This window comes from Etheostoma cragini, chromosome 10 (genome assembly GCF_013103735.1).
Source record: "Etheostoma cragini isolate CJK2018 chromosome 10, CSU_Ecrag_1.0, whole genome shotgun sequence".
Lineage (NCBI taxonomy): Eukaryota > Metazoa > Chordata > Actinopteri > Perciformes > Percidae > Etheostoma > Etheostoma cragini.
The window spans coordinates 1,666,018-1,678,403 of record NC_048416.1 but is presented as its reverse complement, the minus strand read 5'-3'; the positions used below and the strand labels follow the sequence as shown (position 1 = coordinate 1,678,403).

The 12,386-nt window shown below is 42.6% G+C and overlaps 2 long non-coding RNA genes across 2 annotated transcripts in view; both read right to left on the bottom strand.

The window, feature by feature from the left end:
• The window catches only part of LOC117951791, a 17,554-nt gene extending 13,949 nt beyond the window's left edge, over positions 1-3,605 (bottom strand). The window contains exon 1 of the long non-coding RNA XR_004658247.1: positions 3,595-3,605. This is a non-coding gene — a long non-coding RNA (uncharacterized LOC117951791). The remainder of the gene's footprint in view (positions 1-3,594) is intronic.
• Positions 1-12,386, bottom strand: part of LOC117951790 — a 265,968-nt gene that overhangs the window by 140,168 nt on the left and 113,414 nt on the right. The gene's annotated exons all lie outside the window — the stretch shown is intronic.

Here is a 12,386-nt window from a genome sequence, read left to right as displayed (position 1 = left end):
ATGAGAGAACCAGCCGGGGCAGACAGAGAAAGGGGCAACTCTGACATGACAGTGACAAATTGCCTTGTATTTATTCAAATAGTGTAATGGGATCTGCTGGCAGTGTTGTAAGGTGCGTTTCCAGGGTTTGACCCCGCTGATGAGGTAACACTAATGAGATCATTAAGAGGAGAAGGCAAGGTGAGCTGTAGACAATGAAGTGAGTGGACGCTCGACTGAAAAGAACAATATTCAAATAGACTCGCATGTAAATACAGATCTGAAAATCAGACTGTCTAAAATCCGATCATCTCATGGTCTGCATTTTAATTTGATTTATATACATTTTTGTATATATATATATTTGTACTCACTTAGTTTACCAAGACTTGAGAGAGATAACATACACGTTTAAATTGGATAGTTAGAAACTTGTAGGGCAAACCACAAACAGCAAGATAACCCATGTGCTACCTTCACTAGCCTATAGTTAGCCTCAATGTGGATTTACTGTGCATTTCAAGAGAATGCATCTCAACCACGGTGTACTTCCTCCAAAGTATTCTTGGGATTACCTTTACCAGTTCTAAGTGTTGTCATGGGATGCAAATTTGAAAATTCAGTAACCTGAATTCCTGCAACGCTACACTTACATTATGTAAAGTTAATTGGACATTTTGGGGATTTGGCTTGTTTGCATGTCTTACCAGGATGTAGATAACTTTGAATATAAACATTGTCTCTGTCCGTGGACTGATACAGGACGTTAGCTTGGTGCAGTGTGAGGAGCTGTGGTGGAAGTAGCATTGAGATCCTTTACTCAAGTAAAAGTTCTAATCCCACACTAAAAAAATACTCTGAAGTTAAAGTCCTCAATTGAACGCCACTTACATAAAAGTATGTAAGTATCATGAGGAAAATGTGTTCATGTATTAAAAGTAAAAGTAGTAATGCAGAAAATCAAGTGTTTAATGGTATAATCATTTCAGCTGCACTTGTAGGCCATTATAGTGTTGGTAGGATTATTTTGACTGATATTGCGATTAAAATATAATAGATGACACTGGAGGTAATGATCATTTTTGTATTATTATTATACATTTTTTTTAAAGTGTGTTTTTTGCGATCTGTACCAAATAAAGATGTTTTCTTTAGTCTGTAGGATATGATTTGTAAGTTGGGATGTCTCTGCAGCACCACAGTACTTTATTTTAGAATGAATTGACACATATTTGCCTTCATCAAATATTGCGCGCCCCTGCGACTTGGATGTTGCACTACTTCATATTGCCAATTCAATAAAATAATGATTTATTGTGCAGCTGGGTAGTTTACTTTATAACAAAACATTGTATTTTATAATCTACACGTTTTGTGTACAGAAATCTTAATGTGTAAAGTAACTAGTGAATAAAGCTGTCAGATGAATGTAGTAGAGTAAAAAGTAGAATATTTCTCCCTGAAAGGTAGCGGAGTAGAAGTAGAAAGTGAAGTAGAAATTTGTACTTAGGGACAGTACTTGAGTATACGTACCTTGTTACATTCCACCACTGATGTAGAGTGTGGGGGGTGCAGCTAACCTCTGCCCAAAGGTGAGAAATATGTTTTCTGCTGGCTGCGTTGGGAATCACCTGGCTTTGTCCAGCGGTAGAGGGTGTGAGGACAGGACTCTTGGAATGTGACATGTAATCACCAGAGCTTTGCCAACGCTAGCTGCTGAAGACCGATACCTCTAGAAAGTAGTCCGGCAGCTTGTTGAACCACAGTGTCTTGTTTCCCATTGCTGCATGGGTAAATACTGAAGATACAACAATGGGTGGGTCGGCTTCAGTGCTGTTGGAAGACACCTTTAATTAAGCAGGGCTGAGCAGTATCAGTAATGTGAGCAATTATGGTCCTGCTATGCCCTGCTACATCCTTCTACACCCTGCCATGCCCTGCTACATCCTTCTACACCCTGCCGTGCCCTGCTACATCCTTCTACACCCTGCCATGCCCTGCTACATCCTTCTACACCCTGCTATGCCCTGCTACATCCTTCTACGTACTGCAACGCCCTGCAGTGCCCTGTAGCACAAACTACTACAACCACATAGTTCCATTATCTTTATTGTGACTACCGTTGCCACTGTTTATCACACCCCCAACCGGCACCGTCAGACACCGCCTACCAAGAGCCTGGGTCTGTCCCAGGTTTCTCCCTTAAAAGAGTTTTTCCTCGCCACTGTTGCACTAAATGCTTATTCTGGGGGGACTGGAATTGTTGGGTCTTTGTAAATTATAGAGTGTGATCTAGACCTACTCTATGTGTAAAGATAACACTTGGTATAAGTTGATGCCATAAATTAAATTCATTTGATCATTAATAAAGTAACACTTTTACTTTTTCAGTGAACAATAACTTATGAGTAACTGAAGTTTTCTGTTTAATTGCATTTATTTGAACTAATAAATGGAGAAGTAAAACATAGCCAATGATTAGTTTTTTTTTTAGAGCTCATCAGAATGTGATTCTACATAAAAGGACAGAGCGACAGACCACTTTGCCAAACGGTGACATAACATTCAGACAGACACACTGTATATCATTGGACAGACTAAACAGCCAGGGCTGGAAACAGCGAACATAGCCTGCGCTGGTTCTCTTCACTCTGCCCCCGGGGTTATTGATACAGACACCTGCAGGGATCCGGGAAGTCGACACACACCGATGAGCACAGCCAACACACACATGCACAGACACACGGAGCCAGCACGCTGCGCGATGAGTCATGGATAGCTGAGGTCAGTGCAAAGATCTGGAGACGTTAGCGAGGAGAGAAGGGAAGCACCTGCTCCAACAGGCCTTTGAAAACAAAGATGGATGTAGATTAGTGGATGGATGGATGTAGATTGGTCCCACAGTCCTACGGTCCCACATCCTCATGGTCCTACAGTCCAGTTGTCCCACAGCCCAATGTCCCCACAGCCCTATGTCCCCACAGCCCTATGTCCCCACAGCCTAATAGTCCTACAGCCCTAAGGTCCCACAGCCCATTGGTCGCACAGCCCTATGTCCCCACAGCCTAATAGTCCCACATCCTTGTGGTCCCACACCCCAATGGTCCCACAGCCCTACGTTCCCACACTTCAAAGAAATTATTTTCACTGATAATTAAGCCCTGTGTAAATCTTTGAAATGTGGGAAAGTAGGGCCTAATTTTTAGAGAAAGAAAATTCTTAGAAATGTGGGAACATAGGACTGTGGGACATTGGCACGCACCCACACTATCACATCCTCACAGCTCTGAAGCTCCACAAAGAGCCCGTTGCCTAAAAACCACGTTCCAACACATCTAAACTACTCATAATCCCGTTTAGAGAAAGATTTGCTCCCGATCACATTTGTTTTTGATGTATCGCAAATAGGTTTCTTTTGAACAAGGGGGGTTTCGCCCAGTAGACGGCTGTGTGTGAGTGCCGTGTAAAATCAAAAGTCAACATTTACTTATTATTTAACGTGCATAACATACGTGTAACTTAATTTACGCAGTAAGCCTACTTATTTAAACCCAAACCATGATCACTTCCTAAACCTCACTAAGTAGTCTTGTTTTAATTCACAACATTAACCACATGTTCAGAACTGCGAAAGTTTCACAATGTGACGTCTCTGGTTAATGAGTTTCCCTCAAAACGTCATTGAAAATGCAGTTTTAATGCATGTATGTACGTGTATTAGTATGTTTGTATGTATGTACTGTATGTATGTATGTTTGCATGTATGTATGTATGCATGTATGTATGTATATACACTGTACATTTTTTATATAGACAGGGTTGCCACAAAAGAACACACCAGAGAATGTCTTCCACAGTGCATTCCACATTAAAACTGTTGTCTGTCATTTCTCAAGTGACTTATAATACACAGTCCTTGATTCAGAGTTGCTGCTACAAAGTTTGCGTCACTTTCTGATTTTTAGTGTAACTTTATAAAACAGATTTTCTGACAATCCCGCCCACATTACTTATTGATTTCCAGGTGTGCAAAGGTGTGGCAATTGATATAATTCAAATGTCCTCTCTCTCTCAAGCTTCTCTTTTTACAGTTATCATACACATTCTTTACAATATGAAGCACTTTGTGACTTGGTCTGTAGAAGGTGCTATGTCAAAGAAAAGTAATATAATTACTATTATCATTTTTAATACTTTTCATGTGTAAGCTACAACTGAACGCAATGCAATGAACGCCTTGGAAGAGAGAAAAGTGTGCATCATTTCTATATGCAAGACTCAGACTTAGACTTCTCTTTATTGATCCTTTTGGGACGACTCCCGCAAGGAAATTGAAATTTCCAGCAGCAGTTTTTAGCAAAAAGAATACAGTATGGAGAAAAAAAGAGGAAGACAGTGTAAATGTAACAGTGACAACAGTAATAATAATAATAATAATAATAAGGACATTTACCATTAACGATCATAATGTGTCAGTGTCAAGATCCCAATGCCACAAATAACACACAGAAGACACGGCCAGGAGGACGGTAGGACAGAAAGCTGATTGTGGGCTCCAGGTACCAGAGTTTGAAGCGTCAGGAACTACTTGGCCCCAGACTCGCCTTGTTTCTCCCTTAATCCCCAGTAACTACTCAGAAATGATATGAGGTATTTTGTCCCACTCAGTGTAACAAAATGTTCCCTTCTTTTTTCTCTCAATGTCCTTCTCCTCCCTGTCCTCTCTTTTTCTCTCTTTGCTCTCTTCTTGGTGAAGCCTTATCAGTGCTCCAGGGACTAACTGACATTCACACAGACGTTAATGACACCACAGGATTGGAGGCGCTTCGCTCTCCCCTCTACCCTCTCGCCTCTCGCCTCGCTCTCCCTATCTGCTTCTCCTTTTCTCATTCTTGCGACTTTTTTCTCTTGTTCTCTCTTCCTGGGCAATTAGACAGAGGGAGAAGTCCCAGTAGGCTCGAGGTGGTAATCAAACATCTTTTTCTTGTCCATTTAACACTGGGATTAATTTCCTACAAGGTTAATTAAAGAGGCCCGTCAGACAGAACTGATTATTGCAAAGGTTACTGTAGCTCTGCTGCTCACTGTTTCCCTGCCTGTACACACACAGGGGCAAACACACTCAGGCACTTAAATGCACATTCCTGTACATACATGTACATGTGCACCCAGAAGGCTGAAATAGAAATGAGGAATTTATAAGTTCGCTCTATTTGATGTACATTTTTTGTAACCTAGGTTATGTTGGACACACTGAAGGGTCTCTGACCATAAAGCGTGTGTACTGATTCTTATTCTAGTGTCCAAAAGGACAAAGGATTGTGTGTTGTGTGTTGTTGTTGTTGGTTAGCACAACCAGAAGACACTGGTGAAATGGAGACGTGTTTTGAGCTGACGAAATGTGTGGTTGCTACCTTTTGCATTTGGGATGCTGGACTGTCAAATCCTGGTTTTGGTTCAGCACCCCTAACAAAAGCACAAGAAAGTCCCATCATGCAAAGTTTGTCCAACACAAGCCCTTGTGTTTGTTTAAATAAAAAAATATGTGTTTTGCATTACCTCTTTCTTACCGGTGAAAAATAAGAGAAGAAAATTATACTTCTGCATGTCATGCCTCCCCCATTCTGTGTTTGTTTCTCTCTTCATTTTAAGTACAAGGATGATTACTTCTACCTAACTTTTTTTTTTAAAGAGAGAGAAAAGCGTCTTAGTGTTCTTAGCAACGGTACAATTTTTTTTGTCACGCAATTTGTCATTAACACTTTCTTAATTACTTAAACCCAAACATTTTTTGCATTAAAATGTCTAAAAACGACCTCTGTCATGTATATATATTGTATATGTATAATAGATATTGTATATAATATATATATATGTAAATATATTTTAGCTTTGTGCATTGTGCCAAATTTACAGCAATGTTTGAACCTTGAGAAATCTGATGTTTTAATTCATGACATGAGGCGTCGGGTCACCTGTCAATGGCGTCAATTGACCTTTGACCCCTGTAGCATGAAACGCCCAGAAAAATCAGATGATACGTCAGAGTTATTTTGAATCATAAAATGTCACAGAGTTTACTCAGTAGCAGTATTACATAATTATTCCTGCAACACAGCATCATTTATTCATTGATTACATGCCACTTTGCAACACAGTAATACTGCAGAGACCTAATTTATTGATGTGATATTTTAATATGGATCCAGGTTACTACATTGTGCAACATTGAAGTGGCTCATGCAAATGCTTGGTAGCTATGAGCTCTGTTATAGGGTTACAAATAATGTTCAACACACTCATAAATGTATTTTTAACAGGATTGTTTTGACCACGGTTAACAACGCTAGGCTAACCCACAATTAAGTTTGTCACTTAACGTTTGCTGGATGGGTTGACTAATTTAGTGCTAAGTTAGCCAGCTAGTGCACCCCCAGGTTGTCTGCCAAATTGTAAAGAAAGTGTAAAAATCACAGCACATTTACCCATGATAATTTAAAAATGACACATGTGGAGAGGGGGGGGGGGGGGGGGGGGGGGGGGGGGGGGGGGGCTCTAGCTCACCCAGTAAGAGTGTTTGCCCCTTGTTGGGCTCCATGAGCAGCCTGGGGTTCGAATCTGACCAGCGGCCCTTTGCTGCATGTCATCCCCCTTTCACGTCCATCCACTGTCACTATGATAAAAGGAAATAGCCCCAAAAAATAATCTTACAACAACAATTGCAGTGTTGTGCCGTTTGGAGACTCCAGAAAGTTGGTAGGGGATTCTATGTATGTATAGCTGTGGTAAGAATGTCCTCAACATTTTGATATAGTGACCATCGAATGTGTCTATTTGTTTCATGTGTGTTGTGTGTTTCATGGTGGACCTGTAGATTCCGTTGGAATCCATGGAGAGTGAGCTGTGACCGCTCATGTCCACCTTGCAGTCACAGAGAACAAAGGTCACCATGACAGGTAGAAGTAGACAGAGAAAACATTCCCATTCAACCGGTTACCATAACAGCAGCGGGTAAGACTAGGGTCAGCCCATAACACACACACACACACACAAACACACACACACACACACACATACACACACACAGAGTCTCAATTGGCAGAAAGCAGTAGCCATTTCTCTGAGTGCCAGCCTGTTTCCATTTGTGCTGCACAGTGAGACAGTGCCCTCAGGTGTGTCACACACACACACACACACACACACACACACACATAAACAGTCACACATGCGTGCAGGTTCATTAGCATGCTAATTGGAGGTGAGGACAGTGTGGTGTGGAGGTGGTGCAGAGCAGCCCCAGTGTATTAATCACAGGCTCTGAGACACCAGCTGACTCCCCAACCTGGTCTCTCAGCCCCCTCACCCCTGCACCCCCTTCCACCCAGCAAACCCACCTCCCACTCTCTCTCACTGAAGCCGGCCTCTATGACTCCCTGCCCAGCTGGCAACGGGAGCGTCGGTGCACAAGGAGCGATGTGTTCACCCAGGTTCATTGAGACCAAACACTGGAGGTTTTCTTTTTTCAAAGTCTTTGCTTTGCTTCCAAACACAACAACATATACAAGGCTTTTATTATCCATTTTATGTATTTTGGTTCTTAATTATAAATTACTTGTTGTATGTCATGTTTGTTTTGTTGGTCAGGACACTTTTATAAAAAAAGAAATTTAAACCTCAATAAGACAATTTTCTGGTTAAAGTTACATTGTTATCAAATCATACAAATGGCAATGCAATACAATGATAAACACCTGTGACATTAATGTTACATAATGATGAAATAGTATAATTCCAAATCTAGATAGCCACCATTCGAAATTGATATTGAAACAAACTGCTAGATTGTGAAGTTAAAAGCAGAGAAAGAAATCATCAATTTCATCTACAACGCGCCTTTAGCTTAAGCTAACATTTTACAAAATGTTTTTATCTGTTTACTTTACACTGAAACCTGAATTAATTAATTTTCAGCCACTTGGAGGAAGCCCACAAACTGGATATTACATTTCGACAAGTTATGAAGTTGTCATGGCGAGCCTTTTAGGAAACTGTTGCCTTTTTACACATCCAGCCAACACAGAGTGACATCAGCGGCATTCATCTGGAGTTGTGTCTCTGTCCACCTGATGGATGTAAGTCCAACATTCACTCTCCTTTAAGCTCGGTTTTTGGTCTCCACCATCTCCTAAAGGAAACATCTGGCTCTTTAGGTGCTAAATGCTCCACTATGTGCTCACCACCTAGTTGCTAGTAATTAGTAATTGTGCCAGATAACTAACAGATAAGGAGCTGATATGTGACTATGTGAAAAGCGCCAGAGTTATGCAGACAGAGAGGGAAAACCAGCCAATGAAGCAGCCAAAAAGCAACCTGCTGTTACAGTAACAAGGGACCGTGATAACACAGTAATAGCAGGCTAATCGTATTTAGGTTCAGAAACCACAACATGCTAATTCAATTAGCTTAATAAGCCCCTGTAGATAAAGAGCTTGTTTCGGCTGTTGTGATTGGCTCTAAGTCCCATGGAGGTGGTCCTCTGGGGCGGTACGTCTCAGCAAACGCCGCCACCCGTAAAGGGGGAACTTCCTGTATGCCAGTGTACTATCCACACTGTGTGTGTCTAGAATAGTGAGGTCTCTGTGTGTGTGTGTGTGTGTGTGTGTGTGTGTGTGTGTGTGTGTGTGTGTGTGTCTGCTCGGCAGCAACTCAGTAGTTGGACAGAATTGCAGTAAAAGCTAGAAAAATCTCAGCTATGGTGGTGTGTCTCACAAAGAAAGGTTGTTTTTATGGGAAAGAAAATGTGTGTGTGGTTGTGTGTGTGTGTACACAGGCATGCATCTTTTTTGTTGCTGTTTAACAGCAGATAGAGTGATGCAGGCCCTGCTGTTATTATATCAGACCAGGGTTATATTTCATGCAAAAAGGTGCTGAAAAAAAAATGTCTCTCCTTGTCTGACTTTCAGTGGAGTTACCTAAAGGTCCTTTGAGCTAAGGCTGAGACACATGAATTTCAACAACAGATTGCTCAAAGAAGCAAATCCCCACTTCTGTAAACTGTGCATCCTCTTAAAGTCTCAACACTGAGGAAAAAGTTGCCCATCCCTTGGAACTTTTCTTTATTGTTTGTCTCCACAAACACACAACACAATGCCGAAACAAACCCATTCTCAGTCTATTGTCCTGGTGCTGTGTCTCAGTTCACTCTGAGCATCTGTCTCCGCGCTGGGCTCTTTGTGTGGAGATGCACAGAAAGGCATGGCGGTATTGTTTCACCGGCTGAGGAGGAGAATGGAACTCTTACAGTGGGGAGAATTGGCAGCTGAGCCCAGCGAGGAGATTCTCCACACAGTATTAGGGAGAGGGATCACGGCGCTCCACCGCCACGCTGGCCCCGCTCACCCCTCACACACACACACACGCCCCAAAACTAGACGCAAAGCCTCGGCTCCCTCCCATTCCCTGTGAAATCTGCATTCTCTCTTAACCCTTTGTTTCTCAGCAGACGAGCTAATCTGTTTATGGGTGTTTGTGAGGGTGCCTTTGTTTGCACCGCTCACATATGCGTGTGCACACATACATACACACACATTAATCTGTAGGCCACGAGCCAGCTGACACCAGCAGAATATAACACCAATCCCTACAGACTCTCTCCTGCACACACACACACACACGGTCTTTCTTCTTCTTTCTCCCATGTTTCCAGATGTATAGCCTGTATGCATGTGTGTGCATGCAACATGCGACAACATGCATATTCTATCCCAGCTATAGAAAGTGGGGGGATGGGGCATCTGATCAGCAGTATGTAAAGAAGATAAGAGAGGAGGCAGTGTCAAATGAGCAGAGGCAGTGTAGGCAGCGAGAGGACGGTGTCTGGAGGCAGAGAACTGCTGTAAACAACACAGCTTGCATTTAAAGAAGGATTTGTTCTGACGTGGAGGGCACAGCTGGATCTGTGCTGTACACATCAGCAAAAAACACACACACACACACACAAACACACACACACTGTCTCTGACTGGGCCCGTTTCTCTCCTCACACCAGCTCAAACCCCTTCATCAAACGTCACAGCAATTTGAGAGATTAGACAGCACGGATTAGACACAAGGCTGCCTTTTTTTGAAGCGTTGGATGCATTGTGCGCCATTCTTTCCACTTCTTTCATTTCAAAAGACGATATTATATCGAGTAACGGTAAGACTCCCGCATTCACAATAACGGCGTCTCAGTCGGTTCACTGACTGTATGATATGTGTGAGTAATTATGTAAGAAGTAAACACTTCTTGCTGGATGTTATTCCACCTTGCAATGGCACACTTGTTTATTGGTTGGGCATACTAGATTTCCCTGCTTCTATTCGTGCACTGATTAATGAGATACACATACAAACACACACACAAAAAGGCACGTGCTCTGAAAACCAGCTCCCCTCTCACCAACTTTGCAGCGCTATTAGTAATGATTGAACCCTATCCAGTGGATGTAATATATTAGCAGGGAGATTATTCTGACGTTAAAACATGTTCCCCGTGCTGACAGCATCATCAATCACCCTCATACTGCCTATAGAAGACTCACACACTGGACATAATTGCTTCAGCATGGGGTTGAGGAAAGGAGGGGTGGGGAGGGGAGGAGGGAGGGTGAGGAGAAGGAGAGTGGGTGAGCGTTTGTATTTGCATGTTGTGCCATGCAGGCAAATGCAGCACTGAGAACACAGGACACGGCACTGCCTAAACTGGTATTTGATGATCCAGATTAGTCTAAAAATAGCTTTAATTTGACTTACTGCTCATGAAGAATGACTCCAACAATTGTTTCCGATAACTTCAGTTAATGGGACTAACTGTCTCTGTTACTGGCTGCCTCTTGAGGGGGAGTCCTACAGCACACAGGTGGATGGAGCTTTGTTTTCTCCACTTTTTCCATTCAATATCTGTGGTGGAAAAAAATATTCAGATCCCACAGTACAATACCACAGTGCAAAAATACGTCATTATAAATAGTCCTGCATACAAAATGTTACATCAGCATAAGTACATCTTCTAATCAGCGAAATGTATTTAAAGAAGCATTCATTATTTTAAGGCCACTTGGGGGCATGGCAATAAGCTCAAAAGACAACATTGTCCTAAAGTGGATATTGTTGCCTGTGGCTGCTGGTGTGAGCCATACTGAACCAAAACAGTGGAAAAAAACAAGTCCATAGGGAGTTGGGAATCGGAGGGTTGCAGGTTCAAGTCCCCATACGGACCAAAGTACAGAGTGTGGATTGGTAGCTGGAGAGGTGCCAGTTCACCTCCCTGGCACTGCCAGGTGCTCTTTAGCAAGGAACTGTAACCAGCACCCTGGGTGGTTGGGGGGGAAGAAGGGAGGGGGGCTCCCTTCTTCCCCCCCAACCACCCAGGGTGCTGGTCCAGCCCTGGCAGCCCTCTGACATCTCTCCATTTTTGCATGAACAGGTCCTGAGTGTGTGTGTGTGTGTTTCAGGCCTATGTGTAGTTCTAACAAAAACAGAGTGCAAATTGTAATTTCCCCACTAGGATCAATAAACAGTATATATTATTATTTGGAAAAAACTGAGAGAGACTGCAGATTTGGGGGATAAATCTCCGTGGGTGACCCCTTTCCCATTATGACAAAGTAACAGCTCTTGTTATGCAGCATTATGGCCAATGTCACTGTTATATTACCACCAATTGTGATTTCGGATTACTGTTACTGATGCATTGTAGCTAGTGGAGGTGGAGGTAATTTAAAACTTACTTTACATATTTATTTAAACCTATAACATTGCATGTTACACAGCATGTCTCCAACCCTACTGCTTAGATTGACTCTCACATACCTGGGACATTACTTTTTCATCACTTAGCATTTGCATGATGCTCAGAGGAAGAAGTAAAAACACCATGGCTGGCAAAGCCCACCTTTATTATTCTTATATGCTATAATCCATGCTATTCCACGCTGCTTCTCCTCATTCTATAGCTCCATCTCTCTCTCTCTCTCTCTCTCTCTCTCTCTCTCTTTCTCTCTCTCTGTAATGTGATCCAGTGATTAGTATTCTGCTCAGGCGTTAGAATGGAAAGCAGAGTGGCTGCCGAGAGGTGTCCTGAATCACATCACTCATATTCCAAAGTGTGTGTGTGTGTGTGTGTGTGTGTGTGTGTGTGTGTGCGTGCGCGTGTGTGGGTGTGTGCGCGTGTGTGCGTGTGTGCGTGTGTTTCAAAGAGTGAGAGCGAGAGAGTGAACCAAATCAATCTTTTATCACAGACTGGCCACTAAGTGTTGCATGTGTAAGCGTCACTCTGCGTTGTTTAAACACACAATTACCATCTAACTGAGCTGCTGCACTGCCATTTGTCTGCCCCCCCCCCCCCCCCCCCCCCCCCCCCCCCC